Source organism: Nyctibius grandis, chromosome 4 (genome assembly GCF_013368605.1).
Source record: "Nyctibius grandis isolate bNycGra1 chromosome 4, bNycGra1.pri, whole genome shotgun sequence".
Lineage (NCBI taxonomy): Eukaryota > Metazoa > Chordata > Aves > Nyctibiiformes > Nyctibiidae > Nyctibius > Nyctibius grandis.
In genome coordinates, this window is record NC_090661.1 from 60,924,355 (window position 1) to 60,940,169 (window position 15,815).

The following is a 15,815-nucleotide window of genomic DNA, read 5'->3' on the forward strand; positions in this document are numbered from 1 at the left end:
GGTCACAAACTGAACCAAAATGTAACAGAAAAGTGATTCTATAAATTTTATCCCTGCAAAACCAGGACAGTGTCCTCATCTATACTTTACCTAATGAGGAACTGAAGTACAAAAGGGTCACAGGGCATGTTACATGCAGAGTTAGAAGCACAAAGAACAGCTCCTCTCTAAATATTAGCCCTCCTTGTATGTGTTCTTTCTTTTGTATTAGAAAGTCTGCTGTCAATGACCCTCATGATTGACCACATGATATTACAAAAGTCAAGAGAGTGAAAACCGAACAACTGGGGAAAAGAAACTGCAAAGTGAGACTATTCTGAATTCTTTGTTTCTTTTTTTGTTTTAAATTACTCTTTATTTACAGCAACTAACACAGGCTTTGATTACAATTTTCTTTGTTAAAGAATCAACATTTTCACTCCTGCTTTTCTGCTGAGAAAGAAATCAATACCTGTCCTCTGAGAAATCCAAGAAATCACCGGGAAAACCATAACAGAACAGACTTGGCATTTCTTAAATTTCTAAGTAAAAATCAAACAGGAAAAAAATCATTCAACATTCTTTATAGAACATAAAGCAGCAAAAGAGACTTATGCCAAAGCTTAAAAAAATTCTTTCAAATCTTCCTAAAAAAAAGTCAGGGGGAAGCATCATTAAGCTGGAATCCATGGAAAGAGAGTTGTTGTGCTTTGGGGTTTTTTTGGTTTTGACTATTTTTTTTAAGAGCTAAAAGAAATTTCAAGGCTTACACTTGCCTTGGAGCCTCATTGCCAATTTTTGTGGTTTTACAACCACAGCCTCTTATTGCTTTTTTTTTCTTCCCTCCCCTTTTTTTTGAGAGGGAGGAGTTGTTTGTTTGTTTTTCTAAAGTATTTCTCTCTTTCCCATTGTCATGTATGATACCCACACACTAAACAAGGGAAACTAACACCAAAGGGCGTGCAGAGAAACTGCCTATTCAAACCAAATGACATTTTCCCTTCTTCATCACCAAAGTCTAAAGGCTCTGCCTTGCAGAACTGCTGAAGTGAGAGGAAGATTTCACCTCTCTTCCCAACCTCATACCCAAGTCCTGCAGGACCTTAACTCCTCCACCAGTTTCTTTGCTAGCCCATAGGCTGAGAGGCGGCTGTGCCCAGTATGAAGGAGTTAAAGCAAGTAGTCAAACTCAGCCTTTGGGCAGGGCACGCCCTGCCCAGTAGCAAAGGATTGAGCATTCATATGTTTCCAGTGCAGTTATGCCTGGGACAAGCAGGCCTCAAGTGTTTAGCCCTGTCTATCTCAGGGATTCCACAAAGAGCAGACAAGACAAACACAAGGACCTTCTTAGGAGGACCCCAATACCTTGTAGTAATATGGACTGTGAAATAAGGGAGACGTCTATGACCCTGAGGATATTTTGTGGGCTACCGCATTGAAGCCAGAGGCACTGCAAGGATGGCCTCTTGGACATGCCAATTGATAGACTCTTCTTGGGCGCCCATGCCAACAGACAATCCAGATTTAAATGTTGAATGTGGTCTTGCCTGCAGAGATTCTTCTAGAATATGTAAATGGAATGACCACACGCCTGTCCAGCCATGTTTTCTGCCATGTCCAGTCTTGTTTTCCCCATATTACTGCTGCTGCCTCATTGCCAAGAAGGAATTCTACCCAAAATGCATATAAATGCAAAAGACACAGAATCACAGAATCACAGAATCAGCCAGGTTGGAAGAGACCTCTGGGATCATCGAGTGCAACTGCTGCCCTGACACCACCCTGTCAACTAGACCATGGCACTAAGTGCCATGTCCAGTCTTTTCTTAAACACATCCAGAGATGGTGACTCCACCATCTCCCTGGGCAGCCCATTCCAATGTCTAATAACCCTTTCTGAAAAGAAATTCTTCCTAATGTCCAACCCGAACGTCCCCTGGCGAAGCTTGAGGCTATATCCTCTTGTCCTATCGCTAGTTGCCCAGGAGAAGAGGCCAACTCCCACTTCACTACAACCTCCCTTCAGGTAGTTGTAGACTGCAATAAGGTCATCTCTGAGCCTCCTCTTCTCCAGGCTAAACAACCCCAGCTCCCTCAGCCGTTCCTCATAGGTCAGACCCTCCAGACCCTTCACCAGCTTGGTCGCCCTCCTCTGCACTCGCTCCAACACCTCAACATCTTTCTTGAACTGCGGGGCCCAGAACTGAACACAGTATTCAAGGTGCGGCCTCACCAGTGCCGAGTACAGAGGGACGATCACTTCCCTAGATAAACAGTCTGAGGGCAAAAAATAGGGTATTGGTTGCTTCCTCCTTTCATTTCACTTGCATTCTGTCTAGTACTACAAGTACATGATGTCTGCTATGAAGGAGAATGTATAAATTACCATATTATATGTATAATGTATAAATTGTCATATTATAAGTATTTTGTCCACTATTGGCTGATACTGAGTAAAACCAAAGACATTTCTGCATGCACAAGCCTTCTCTGGATCCAACTTGAAAAGCTTTACTATGAGGGCAGTCAAGGGAAAGCCAGGTTCTGACAGTGACACTGTAAGCTCCTTCATCTACTGTCCTGGGTAGCTTCAACATTTACGAGTTTTATTCTTAAAAACCTCTTTGAAGAAGAAGCAAAGGTTTGGGTTTTTCTGATTACTGCAGGCCCCTGCTAATTTGTCATACTGTGATTTATGTTATGGGGACGGGGGAAGAGCACATCCTTTGCTGATTTTCATACTTCTGATTTTGTAATGTTGTTTGAAGTTTTAAATAAATAACAGCTTCTTAACAGTAGCTTGAAATAAACAGTGAGTTTGTCCGTGGCCTGTGTACAGTATTTCTTGGGTCTTGTGGTGGGTTTTGGCAAGGGGAAGGAGGTGAGAGCAAGATGTTTCCCTCTGCCATTTTTCTTGACACTGTTAGAAAATCTAGTTTTATATGCCCAACATCCCCAAGGCTGCAGGGGCTACTCCCTTCTATTTCCTGATCATCTCAGTGGACCCAAAGCAGGTCAGAGGGGAGATAGACCTAGAAAATAAGCCTTTAGAGATATTTCTATTTCAGTCATGAGACCTACCTGGACTCATCACCTGCAATCTCTTTGGACTACAGACCTCCAAGACATCCATCCTTCCCAAAGGCCAGAATAGGGACAATGTGATTACATACTACATTGTGTGGACTGCCTGTGATTCAGACTTGAGTGACACAGTCTACACTGTTCTCGCAAGCAACATACCACAAGGGAAAATCTGAGTTGTTGCTGGTTTCTAGTGACTAACTTTTGACAACACTAATAAAGCATTTTACAGTTTGTTGGAGTTTCTTTCCTAAGTATTTGACTCTCTACAATTTAAACTACATTCTAACACTTTCCACCACAGAAGGCATTCGGGCTAATTCTACTGATGTTCACTACATCACAAACTGATAACCAGCAGGGGTGCTAGCTTCCTGTATTGTAAGGACTGCTCATGTTAGCTAACTCACAGTGGGAATCTCAGAAGAGCAGTTTACAAAGAATTTGTTGTTTTAAGACTTGTTGTTTACTTCTTAAGCCCATGAAAAAAATTATTACTTTAATAAAAACTGAGTGAAAATAAATAAAAGGAGCTTTAAATTAAAGGAGTTTAAGTTTTACATGTCTGTTATAAACCAGAAGAGATGCAAAGACCTTGCAAGTCCTAAGGAAAGGGTATTTTTCTTTTGCATCTTACAGTATTTTTAAAGTTTCTTGAATATTAGCAATCATGTGTTTTATTCTCCTACATTATACTCTTTGTTCCACAGTTTGGAAAACAAAATTCCCCTGTTAGCCATTGCTTTTCCTGACCACAGGAAAATACAGACAGTGAATTTAAGATTCACGTTCCTGAAGAGGTATACATGTTGTTATGATCTCAATTATGCTACTGCATGAGAGCTTGACTATGCATTTCATGACTGCATGTGGAAACAGTGATGTTCTTATGAATTTTCCCCTAAAAATGAGGATCTACTAAAAGTGAAAGGGATTGACTTGCAGCAGTTTACCCAAAATATAAGTTCTTTATCACAGCATTGAAAAGCTATAAATAGACATTTCAGAAGAGAAAAGTAAGAACCATACACTCCCCATTTCTCTCTCCCATCGTCACCCATTCCCATCTCCTGTAACATCTAGCTATCTGTATTCAAGTTCCCATTGCTCCCTTTCTTCAGAAAACCAGCCTCTCAATTTATCAGCCTTTCTAGCTTATGTTTTCTGTCTCTTGTTTCTTCATCTCAGCATCCTTTGGCCATCCCTTCTGTTCTCAGTATCTCACCTCCACACTTCTTGTGGAACTGCCTTTGCATTTCAGGCTCCTGATTCAATTTTATCTTAACACTAGAGGGGTTTTATGCCCATGTGAGTATTTGTTTGAGTGGTGCAAAACCACTAAACCTGGGCATGGAAGCATCTATTATTTATAAAAACACAAAGTTCATCTGCAGGTAACATTCCTATTATAAAGTCTTGGAGTTTTGTTCTGCAGCAAGGAATGAGAAAACATGGGGTGAAATTGTCATCTCATATCTTTAAGACTGGGACATTTTTCTAGGTTCACTGAAGTGTAGCCTGATCTTGCAGCATATCTTTGTTCTTTTTATGGCACACATTGTTAATCATCTGAATACTAGTGCTCCCCAATCATGCTAACGATTACCTAATCCTAATTGTACTCTGTTGTTCTTATATTTTGAATATTTAGCTACATTTTTTTGCAGAATTTCTCTGGCAGCTCCTGCTGCAGCTGTGAATAGTCTCACTACATCTTTCCCAGATGTTCTGTAATTTCAGATAGATGTGCCTCACAGAACCCACAACTTCATTATCAGAGATTTTGTCAGTGTGCTTCCACAGTCCTTTTATACTTTTTTTTAATGTATGACCTAAAACCTTAGTGCTGAAGATAGCTCACATAATACAAGTGTTGAGTGACATACTTATCTATTGCCCGTCGAACAGAAGTTGAAGCAGCAGATGATTACTGGAGTTTTCTCTAGGCTGATGGTTTCTGCAGGATACATGCTCAGAATCAGTAAGGATTGGCACTCCAACATTTCCTAAGATGCTTGGCTTCTCTAACCTTGCTTCCTGGCTAGGAACACTATTCAGGGATGAAGATTCCTTTGTGCTGGACACTGTGACAACATAAGCAAAACACATATCACTCTGCCCCAATGAAATTACATTATGGGCATAGAAAGGATGAGAAAAAAATACCAAAGGCAACAACACAACATCAGGTAGTCCCACCTGTAGTGATCTACCACTAGTGACCTAGTTTTTGCCAAGGTTTCTTTTAGCTACCACCTAAAAAAGAAGAGTTTTTAGAGTCTAGAGTAAGGCTACAGATTTGTTTAGTGGCTAGTTACAGGAGATTCTTTTCAAGCATTAGGAGCATCAGAAAGGAAAGCACAAAGGTAATTGCTTGAAATCAAAACCAAGAAACGAAGGTTGGCATCAGCAGCTAACTGGAAGGCCACCTTAGAGATAGCATCTAAACAGTGAGACAGAGGTTGAAGTTACAAAAGACTGCAAAACCAAAGAAAAGTAGCTCACATTTGGTAGGACAGATCTGGATGAATGTGGATAGATGAGAATGGCTCATCTTAGAGAAGTTCTGTAAAAAAGGCATCAAGATCTGAAAGTGATTACTCAGAAGAAAGTTTCTGTTGAATATGGTTTTCCAGGTCAAAGGCCTGAGCAGTAGGCAAGATGGTGATGAAGCAAGAAAGATATTGGGAAAGATTTGGATGAGAAGTTAAAAAGCTCAAGTTTCGCCACAGTGGACTTGTGCTGGTGGCTAATACCACTCAGGAATTGTTAGATGCAGACTAACATGTTTGTTATCAGCTCTGGTAGCAGAAAATAGGTATGTTAATTGTCCAGAAAAAAATCAGAAGTTAAATTCAACACTGCATAAGGAATAGGTCCTTCTAATTTCAGTCTGTTAATTTATAACACTATTTTGCCTTCATTGTAAAGTATATAATTTCTATTATTCTCACCATTGCTACTTTCATTTCATGACAATGTCAAGAGGGAATCAAAAATATGAAGTCTGCTCAAAAGAATAGCCCGTGGACTCAGTAAGGGGGATTTTACAAATGAGAAGCATGGCATAAATTGGCAGAGCTCCACTGATTCTAAGGGAAACCTGCCAAGCTGTTTCCACGTATCAGCTTCTATGTTTTCAAATAAATGAAGTGTTTCTGACCCATCGGTTAACTCTGATCTTTGCAGTATTCATAAAAATGATTGATACCCTGGCCTTTCTGTATGTCTAGATATGTATGACGAGTCACAGAAATGTATTACAGATGGTAAGTGGACAGCCGGATAGTATCTGGAGAAACCTGACAGTTCCAGAAGCTTTCAATGGCTTCTGTTCTTTTTCTCTCTTCAAAATACCTGCCAGGATGTATGGTAGAGAACCGAAGCTGCTTACAGTAATGGGCAAAGATGGTGAATCATCTGGGAAAAATCTGGGGGTTTTTTTCATCTTTAACATGTACAGCTTCAGAGATCAAAAAGCGCTCCATATAAACAGAAGAGAAGCAATTGCAATGTACTCAGTTCTGGTGTTGGTATCTCTCCAAAAAGCTGTAAAGCTAGTTTTTCTTGCAGTGTTGGCATTTTGAAGATGTTACCTTGTGAATGTTCGATGGAACAACAGGGAACAAAAAAATGAGAAGTTTTTTTTTATCTGTTGTATGTTGAACAGAGAATATGTTTCCCTTCAATTTACTTCAATTTACTTAAATAATAGAGTTCTCCTACTCACATAATCCAACTGAACAATGAGTTAACTGAAGAATAAGTTTCATTCACCTCTTAGAATTAATGGCCTAGTCCAGAGCATATCATGCAGAGGCTTGAGTGGTTTGGAAGAAAAACAGTTTAACTATACATTACTAGCAAAACATTAAAAGTCAAAAGCATCTACCAAACCGTAAGTATTATGACAAGGTGCTTTGCAAGAATTTATGAACAACACAAACCTGATACTCCACAGTCCTGCACGTTCTACAGTTGTCCACATCTGTGCAAAAAGATTGCAAAAGGTATAGATAAGATCACTTTGCACTGATGCCAACTACTACACAGAACGTAATGCAGCAAAAAATCAAGCTTTCTGTCTCCCAGTCACCCAATGTGGTTGACCAGTGGTGTTTACTCATAGACTGCTCTCCCTAAAACTCTAATATATTTGTAAGAGAACTATATGAAAAACACATTCCCTGATGGCATTATACTTTAAAAGGCTCAAAAACAAATAAATTAATTTAGTATGTTATGAAAGAATTAAACAATACCAACATATTTTTACTGTTCCCATGAGGACTACTTTTTTCTTATGGGCCTGCTCTTTGCCTCTTGCCAAAATTCAAGACGGCCCCAGAGACTGGCATGATAAACCTGCTAGTCATTTACGTGAATGACAATTGCCATTTCTGAGCTTACATCTGGTAGAGGCCACCTTCCTAAAAAGGAGAACACAGAGTGACATTTCTTCTGACACCGAGTCCTCTGGGAGTTAACTACAAACACATTTCCACCTTGTTTTAATACCACTTCAACAATCAGAAGCAAAGCTTTAATCTTTTTAAAAATATATTTCCTTAATAAAATTAAAATCCTTTTGTGATTGTTCTGGCATTTAAAATAATACCAGCAACTAAAAAAGAAGTATTTAGATCATCCTACAAGATTTTAAAGGGTTTTGTTCCACAGAATCATGCAAGATAATAAAATGTGACTCTATTACTTCTAAACCAATGTGGTGACTTGTCACTTAGTTAAAAGAATTGGCATATTTAGGGATAAATTCTTAAATTCTTAATCAGAAATTATAAGATACACCAGATAACATGATGCATCTTCTTATTTGTATTCTCAGAAATGCCTGTCCATTTCTATGGTCCAGAAAGAGAGTTTTCAATGAGCTGCTTTTGGCCCCTGTGTGAACCCCCTCACAGTCCAGAGGGCCACAGTGCTACTGGAGAAGAGACTCGTTTGCACATGATGCTCTGAGAAAGCACACCGTTGGACATATTGAAACAATTCTCACAAATTATGAAGCCATTGGAGCCAAGAGCAAAGCCATCATTGTCTTTAACAGGGCCAGGTTTTGTCTCCTTAAAGTCTCCCCACTGCATAGCAACTTTTCTAGCTCACCAGAGGTGACTTCTGTGAGATGACCAACTTGACTACCATGATCATAATGGCTATCACACTAGGCAGTTCACTGATAGATAAGTGGAATTCTAACATTTTAAATTGCATGCAATAGTGCGATGGTCTAGTTGACACAGTGGTGTTAGGTCAAAGGTTGGACTCGATAATCCCAGAGGTCTCTTCCAACCTAGTTGATTCTGTGACTCTGTGATTCTGATTTGCAACAGGGGCAATTAGAGATAGGTAGAAATTAGTTGGATTTGGATAGAATACTCGGTAACATGTGCCGAAGGGCCCATGAGTCAATGAGGGAAGTATGTTGCAATATGATTCCCCTTCCTTATCTACTCAGCACGTATACATCAACCAAGTGTCACAGTGGCATTCCATAAGTACATAGTGAAATGTGAATTATCTTACGGAAATGCTGGTTGCAAACACATTTGTACTTTGTTCTCTAATTCACTTAAGTTTGATGTTGTGTTGTTGAGAAGATAGCCTTGACATGATAGTTAAACTTTTACTCAGTGTGATTCTGGTAAATAAAGGCCCTGATTGATACAATTTCTTTTTAACTGGAGACACCACCAGAGCTACATTTGTAATATACTTTATTACAAACTAATCACAGAACCACAGGAAATGTACTGTTCATTATTCATGGCATACTGAAACTATGAAAACTACATTTTCTTACTTTGATTGGAGACAACAGTTGCTTTTGTAGCCAACTACAAATCACAATGGTAGGAGGGAGGTAGGAAAGGGAAGCATACTGGAAAAGTTTATTAGTATGATTTGATACATATGTCTTGTAGCTGTTATGAACAGCACTGGTAACGAGTTTTAATGCGATTAATGTGTTTCTAAAGGGCTTTTGGACTTCTGTTCCGCTGAAGATACAATAATGATCAGAACTAAGCACATGAATAGGAAGAATATCATCACACAAAGATGTGGATTTCCACAATTTAAATTTGAAACATCAGTACAAGATAATGCCAGTAATAGCAGCAAGTGTATTTCCTATGCAACAAGAGGTATATGATGCCGTTAGAAGCAAAACAAAAGCAAATATTTATATTCATGATTATATAAAAGACCAAAATAAGAACATTTACATTCAGAACAAAAATTAGGTACTTTGAGCTACACAATCACTAAAGGACTTCTCTTTGCAAAAGTGACTTCTACCTTCAGAACAAAACATGTTAAAACCACCTTGTTTCTGCACATTAGCAGCTGAGCTCACCTGAGCTTGTAGGTTTTGCTTTTTATATTTTGTCTTTTGAGATTGCATAGATGTAAAGCCTTGGGTATTATTTACAGCACTGGAGAACTAATGGAAAAAAATCAGTAATCCATATATATACATTTGCAAATACAAAAGAACATAGAAATCCAGAATATTTACACCAGATGGACACAGGGGAAGAAACTGAATGTATTCAGTATGTCAGAGTGCCAACCCCTCTCCCAAACATTCTTTCACTACAGGAACAGTAACAGAAGAATAGAGAAAGTGCTCTGACTGGAGCTGGAGAAAAGACAGAAAACAGGTTATGTTTCAAAAATATGAACATTTTTTGCTGGACACAACATAAGTAATGTATGTCATGTTCTGGAGCACATACTTCTCAGGCACTGCAGGTTATTTCTTGCCCAGAGGAAAGAGGAATCGTAATCAATGCAACAGTATAGTAATCCATAAGTTAGTAAGATCTGAGCACAAACAACTTGATAAACCCAGAACCAAGGTGTGTTACAGAGCCAGGAGAACCTCTGCATTTGGAAAAAAAATGCAAGACATGGACACTGCCCTTTAAAAAAAATCTTGGAAAAACTTTTTTAAACTGTGTGTCACACCAAAGCTCCAAGAATTAGTTAGAAATGGGCCTTCTGACTGTTTTGTACCCAGAAACACTAGCAGCTATTAATCTGGCTAGATACATACATGCCTACCTTATGGATAGATTCTGTATTGCTGCAAAAGATGGTATAAAGCATAGCACAAATGTCTGTGAAATAAATTCTAATTCTAGGCAAAATCTAAACAGATAAAATCATAAATGAAAAAAAAAATGGGCAATACGGTGTTGAATTTAGTGACCTGAGCAGGTGAAAAATTTTGTCACCAGATTTGACAATATGGTGGTTACTAAGCACAGAAATAAGTGTTCAGGCTTTCACTGGAAGACTGTTCTTTTCAACAGTGGCTACATTTTTGTTATTAATTCAACAATCCAACCACAGAAAAACTAAACAATTTAAAGTATTCTTTTGAAAAAAGCCATCAGAGAAGAGAGATGTACTAATTATTGCAGATTTCTGCCTCATCCATAGATGTGACTGCATGATTGAATCCAGCCCAGCACAAGGAAAAATAAAGAGTGCAAACGAAAGACACGCAGCAGAGCTGGGCTTGGCTTCATGCCCACCGTCATCACAGTCAAACTCCATTTCCAAGATCCACCACAAAGCTTTCCTCTTAAGATTCCTCTGGGTCACTATGACCTTTGTTAAATGCTACAACAAGTGATAAAAACGAGGACTGGGAGTACATTTGTTGCACAGTTGAAATTGAAAGGAAGTGGGGGATCTGAACCAGATTGCAGTTAAATGTAATATATTGGTCAGCTACATTCCTCTTTGTTCCAGATGCGTGATTTGTTACTAGTTATAACAGAATGCAAGCTGCATTTTGTAGAGACTAAAACCAACACATTACAGAATGCAGACGCACCATCTATCAATTTTCTAAAAGGAAATTGCACCTGCCTGCAAACTTGTCCTCATTTGACCAAGCCCTCTGGGTAGCACAATGGTTTAATGTAACAGCCCTTCACATTTGAAGGGTGTGGTTCAGCTCTGGCTTCACAAAAATGAGTTTAACAGTCTAAATTTAGCAGGTAGTGAAAGTTCATCCATTCAAAAAAAAAAAAAAAAAAAGAAAGAAAGAAAAACTCTCTTCACATATCTGTGTATATCAGTGTAATTCACAGATTGTTCTCTGCCACTTACCCAAGACTGACCTACATCACTTTTGCTCTTTCAGTCTTGCAGCTTTCTCAGGCAAAGTGGGCAGCATACTCACTGCTTTGCACCAATGTCATCCTTCCGACACTTTCAGAAACATTGACCCATAAATTGTTAAAAAGGAGCATGGGAGTTTAGCCATGTAGCTCTAGCCCTGAGTACTGGCCCTGACCACTGCAAAAGTAAACAGTCATTTAAAGTTAGTCTGTTAAAATGTTCCAGTTTATCTTCAAGCAAAAATGTAAAACAAAGCTTTGTTTTTATTTGCTCTTTCCAAAAGACAAAGATAAAGGATGCAGTAAAAATAATGGGACTGCAAAAGGAAACAAGGTCTGTCATTCGTAACATCAGGTCAGGAAAAGGAAGACAGGTAACAGTGCAAAGACTGGTTTAAATTCTGATTACTGTGGACACTGTTACAATTTTCGTTCTTATCTGGTCTCAGCTCCTGAAATTTTTTGATGATTTAACACAGTCCTTACCCAAGCAAAATTTCTGTGGGGTCCAGTGACATTTTTGTGAAAGCAAAATTAAGTAAAACAAGGAAGAGCTGCACAGGCAGATGACTATACTCTGGCAGTCTGATTACACTCAGAGCCGTCTGCTGAAATAAATGGGGCCATTCATGCAGTGAGGAACTGTTCAGAAACCTGTGTTGGCATATGACTCTGCATCCTCAAGTAAACTTCAAACATACACATGCTGTCTCCAAAACACAGCAGGAACTACCCACAACAGCATCACAGCTCAGTTCCTATCCATCACAACTGCCCTCCCATTCTGCGCAGTGCTCACACCAGGACAAGACCTTCTATTTTGTGACCCAGCATGTTGCCACTTTGCAGGGAGAAGTGCTGCACGCAAAAAACTCACAGCAACTCAGCAGGAGTCGCTGCCTCATGCAGAGTCATGAGACTGGCTAACAGTGAGGCTCGATGATCAGGGGCTTGCAGCGCACTCTTGCAGCAGCCTACCTGTCCCTTTCTACAGATGCAGAGGAGCAAACGGGCTCATGAGGAAATTTGGAGTCAGCTTTTGAATCCCCATTTTTCTTCAGGCTGTGTTATTTTTCAAATGCTTTGCTGTGGAAAGAAACACACAGCTGATCACACATTAGGTCAAGCATTGTGCAGGAAGACTATTGTAGAGCTACTTATTGGGGAGCCCTGCTGACAGCCCCCAAAGAGGGCTGCCAGAGGAAATTACATGGGATTGCTCACATCCTACATGGGGTAGATGCTTGAACAGGAACTAGAGAAAGAGACAGTAACCCTGAGAGAATGTGCAAGTCTGTCTTAACCACCAGAGATCAGCTGACTGGTGGCATCATGTATTGGTATGAGGCAAGGTCACCCAACTCTCACCAAATAAAAATCTCAGCAGGAACACACAGGCAGGAACTCCTACGTTGAAGAACAAGACACCATGTCCCATTAAGATCCCACAGGGGCAGACATTGCTGTATTATATAATGGTGAGTTTGGCTCCTACCTCTCTGCATGGTAGGGATTCTTAGCTCCCGAGGAGTTCACAACTTGGAGGAGCTGTGAGATGTTGCCTCTAGCCATGGGTGTGGCTTTCGTACTGCCATAATTTCCTGGCTCTTCTGTTTCTGTTGTCCATGTCAAGCGTTTTGAAGTGGCACTGTTACTTATTTCTAAGTGCAGTTGCCACTGATGCTGAACAGTGATCCATTGTTCCTATTGTTGCTTCCGCACTCAGTGGTTCATACAAACAATGCTTAAGATGCAACTTCAGCACAGGGAGTCTCAAAACTGCTGACTGTCAGAAACTGGGAAAGGATACAAGCAGGAAGAATCATTCTGTACTTGCCCTGCTTCTTACACTTTTCCAAAAGCCTCTTCTGCTGGCTGCTATCAGGAACAAGGTGCTGGGACCTTTGGTACAAAGGTGTATTGCTCCCCTTATGCTCTTCCTCTGACATTTCCCTTATCAACACTAATAGTTAAGGTTCAGTTATTTTGACTGACAATGCCAATGTCCTTTCTACTGTTGCTTAAAAACTGCTCTGAAAGCGTAACACTTTGATTTTCCATGTCAATGTACTCTCCAGATTGTACTGCGTTGACTGAAGTAACCACGCCACAGGAGTGAAGCAATCTTTGCTTAATAACAAAGAAAAGCCTGAAATAAATATTGGAACATATTGATATACTCTGGTTTGGACAAAACTACCTCAAAAAAAAAAAAGAGAGAGAAAAGAAAATCTGCATTCTGTCACCTGGTCCTCATGAGGATTTACAATTTCAACAATAACAAAGGGAATGTTTGAAGAAGGGGAGAATTAGGGAAGATGAGGAGATTTAAATTTCACCATCATTTTTCAGCTTTTGATAAAATGTTAAATGGATGTTTATTTAAGCAATTTTTTTCCATTTTGAAATCCTAATTTCACTAGCTGTTTTATTTTTCCCCAAAGGAAAATGAGATAAATGTTTCAAAAACCATAAGAAAGTGGCATTGTTTTCTACCAACAGAATTCCCCGTTTCATTAAGAAATTCTGAATCAAAGGGGTAGTTTTTTTAAAGAGAAAAATTCAGAAATTGTATATTTAAAAAACAAGTGAACAAGAATTTTTTCAACACCCTTTACTCATAAAAAGTAAGAGTGTGATGTACTGTATGTGTAATAGAATAACTAATGATCAGACCTGCACAGCAATTCTGAATTTTAAACTATGGCAGAAGAGTATGTAGACTTCAAAGTGAAATAAAGCTTACTAAAATGGCCTGTTAATTTTGAAGGGAGAAACTTAGGATGAGAGAAATCAGTGCCCACAGGACACAAACGTGCACATCAGACAACATGAGGGCTATGGGAAAAAGCCTGAATGGTTTCCAAAGGGAATTGTTCTTTAAGCTATTTAATAAAACAATTGTTCAACAGATGCTTGCATTTCTCTCAAATAAAGAGTTACTCCCAAAGGAAACCAAGTTCAATAGGATTCAAAATATTCGTGGATTTATATGTTTTGGACATACAGAGGTATGAGTTTCCCAAAGAATTGGTAACTTATCTATAAGGAACAACTCATGGATTCTGCTGTATCATTTGTTATCACAATAAATTACAATATTTGAATATACAGTCTATTCAAATGCTTTGTCACAATTCCAATAATGTAACTGTAAACTGCAAATGCCACACCAAATTGACTGAAAAAGCAAGCTACCTATATTATTCATGAACTAGAAAACAATGTTCATTAAAAAAATACATGAAATTAATGACAAACTAAATCTCAAAACTTACGTAAAGAAGGAATTCATAAATAGCCCACTTCCATTTAAGATATTTTAAACAATATACTTTGTAAAAAAAGATACTTGCAAACAGATATTACATTCAAGATTATATTACTGAAGTTGTCTCTACATCTTTAAACGCTTGGAGAGGTTTGTTTCTGGCCAACAATTCAAATCATACGTCATACCACAGCTTTGGATAAACATTGATCAAAACAGACTAGAAGAGCAATCATGAAAGGGCTAAACAACAGAGAGAAACGGTAATGATGAAATGTTGATTTGCCCCTGTGTGGCAGATTAAGGAACCTGTACAGAGCGGATGTCACATTTTTTTAGCAATGCATGTACCCAAATTTGCTTTTGGCAAACATTGCTTAACTGCTGCTGTTTTTCATGAAGTCAATGAAGACTGAGTTAGATAATGAGCTGGCACGCACTTTTGAAATGTTTACTGTGTTCCTTAAAGTAAGGGGAACATGCTGGTTCTTAAACTAATTTGTTTTTTGTTGCTGGCTTCCCCCATCTCTCCCCTACTACTCTGTTCTCCCCATCTTCGGAATAAACAGAAAATTACTGAATCTTTTGATTTTTTTTTTTTTTACAATTATACAAGTGAAGAATCGGTAGTTTCCAAATGGCAAACAACTGAGCCATGTCAAGAGCCATGTTAATCTCATATGTTCACTCCATTGTTAACAATGAAGGAAGGGGGATGGGGAGGACAAAATAAAATCTGTCTATTCTAGCCTAAAAGCAGAACATGAACAAGGAGAGGTTCCACAAACAATGTAGTCTTTTTCTTCTGGTGGGGGGAAGTGAAGGGGAAGATGATGGTAGCAGCACTGTTGTGGAAGGAGAAGCTGCATCTATCTTGCCAGTCAATACAGCATTCAGAAAGCTTACATGGTGGGAAGAATTTCCCACCCATTGTTAACTAGGAACTTGATTTGAAAATACATTTTTTAATTAAAATTGGCACTTCCAAGCTTCATGCTGGCATCCACCACCTTGCTAAACACTGAGCTCATTTGCGGTTCCAGCAGTTTGCAAACGCACTCTCAGAAGTGACAAACCAATTCCCATCCTACCACCCTTACTTAGTCTTTAGCTCCCATTCTATCATAAGCAAATGGGAAATTTACTCCAGCAATACAAAGCAAGGACAGTAGGATGTGGCCTCATTTGGCTAGAATCCACAGATCCCAGTCTTTATTACTTTTAAGGCATTATTAACAGACCAGAATTTTTCAGAAATGTTCAGAGGAAAACAGGGTCAGTAATTTTTGAGGCCTCTACATGCTTCACTTCACTCAGATATCCAC

The 15,815-nt window shown here is 39.0% G+C and overlaps 1 long non-coding RNA gene across 1 annotated transcript in view; it reads right to left on the bottom strand.

The window, feature by feature from the left end:
• Positions 1 to 7,010: 7,010 nt before the first annotated feature.
• The window catches only part of LOC137663062 (uncharacterized), a 47,069-nt gene continuing 38,264 nt past the window's right edge, over positions 7,011 to 15,815 (bottom strand). The window contains exon 3 of the long non-coding RNA XR_011048111.1: positions 7,011 to 7,051. This is a non-coding gene — a long non-coding RNA (uncharacterized lncRNA). The remainder of the gene's footprint in view (positions 7,052 to 15,815) is intronic.